Here is a 2,080-nt window from a genome sequence, read left to right on the forward strand (position 1 = left end):
GGATCCATCTAACTTAGGCAAGTGATTTCAAAATGGTTTGTGTTAGAACTGATGATCCATCTAACTTAGGCAAGTGATTTCAAAATGGTTTGTGTTAGAATTAAGGATCCATCTAACTTAGACAAGTGAGTTCAAAATGGTTTGTGTTAGAATTAAGGATACATCCAACTTAGGCAAGTGATTTCAAAATGATTTGTGTTAGAACTAAGGATCCAGCTAACTTAGGCAAGTGAGTTCAAAATGGTTTGTGTTAGAATTAAGGATCCAGCTAACTTAGGCAAGTGAGTTCAAAATGGTTTGTGTTAGAACTAAGGATCCATCTAACTTAGGCAAGTGATTTCAAAATGGTTTGTGTTAGAACTAAGGATCCAGCTAACTTAGGCAAGTGAGTTCAAAATGATTTGTGTTAGAACTAAGGATCCAGCTATTTTAGGCAAGTGATTTTAAAATACAAAAATAATTTGATTTTAATGCCCTTGTTTAATTGAAACCTTGACATTTTCTTGTTTTTATAGGTAATTATTTTGTTACAGTCTAATACATAGCTTTATTTTCACCAATGTCTTTCCATTACATTTTGATAGGAAAGTTTTCTGTTTCATTAACTTAACAAATGTTTTAAGAAACTGTCTAGTAGTTCTGAGTGGAAATGCAGTCAGAAAGTTTTAATAGTGGCCAATGTTAGCTATTAGTTATTAAAAAAATGTTGTATATAGTGAATGAGTCCATGATGTATCTCTGCAAGTAAACTTAACAGTAATTAAAGACAACTGAGTGTTGTATATGTTTTAGTAGTAGGTTTTTTCCTCCATCATTGTACTTGAGGATACTGTTTGTCAATCAGACCATGAAACTATTCTACTCATAATTTTCTATCTCAATAATATGTGTAAAATGCAATTAAAAATAATTTAACTCATAATTAAATATATATGTGGACAAGCAACTCTTGTTCATACAGTTTTATAGGCTGTTCAGGGCTTTTGAGAATCGAATTAATTATGTCTGGTATTTATTGATGTTGTGTGATACTAAAACTTGGTCTAAATATAGTACACACTTCTTATTCCATTTCTGGGTTTTAATACACGCTTCTAATTCCATTTCTGGGTTTTAATACATGCTTCTAATTCCATTTCTGGGTTTCAGTACACACTTCTAATTCCATTTCTGGGTTTTAATACATGCTTCTTATTCCATTTCTGGGTTTTAGTACATGCTTCTAATACCATTTCTGGGTTTTAATGCACACTTCTAGTTCCATTTCTGGGTTTTAATACACGCTTCTAATTCCATTTCTGGGTTTTAGTACATGCTTCTAATTCCAGTTCTTGGTTTTAGTGCACATTTCTGATTTCAGTTCTAACAATATTTCGTTTATTTATTATACACACATCAAATATAAAGCTCTCTATTGTTAAATTAGTGCTGTGCTACAACAGGAGTTGAATCCCTACATTTAGCATTATAATTCCACAAGTGTATGAGTGATATACCAACATAGTAAGGTTTCATTTTCATTACTTTCTTAAAAGCACAGTGGTTGTATTTTAGTGTAAATGGTGTTGATTAAAACAAACGTGAATCACTAAAATAAATGTTACATTTTTTCCTGCTTCCTGGGAAAACATTTCATAATACTATGGGGATGTTTCTGTAATTAAATAAACAAAAAACAGGAGCTTAAGTTAATATGTTATAGAATAATTAAGTTTATCACTTAGTAATGAAAGCATAAGAAACAAAAATACAGAAGATACTGAAATATTCCCAATAAATACAAACCAATAATGTTCTTTAGACAAAGAAGAAAGGAGTCTTCTTGAGAATTTTTTAAACCACTGGCAGCAAATGAGCTGTTTTAAGAGAACTTGAGCATGTTTCTCTAACTAAGAGGGGGAAACAAATACAAAACAGTGGCTTAAGTGAATATTTTATAAAACAATGAAATAGAATGCTTGATACAGAAATATTAAGAAGGTGAAATACATAAGAAAAAACCTAAGAAGGTCGAAACATTATTCTTGTACTTTATTTAAAGTTTTAATACCCATACCAGCTGACTCTGCAATACACTAAA

Source organism: Limulus polyphemus, unplaced genomic scaffold, assembly GCF_000517525.1.
Source record: "Limulus polyphemus unplaced genomic scaffold, Limulus_polyphemus-2.1.2 Scaffold3073, whole genome shotgun sequence".
Classification (NCBI taxonomy): Eukaryota; Metazoa; Arthropoda; class Merostomata; order Xiphosura; family Limulidae; genus Limulus; species Limulus polyphemus.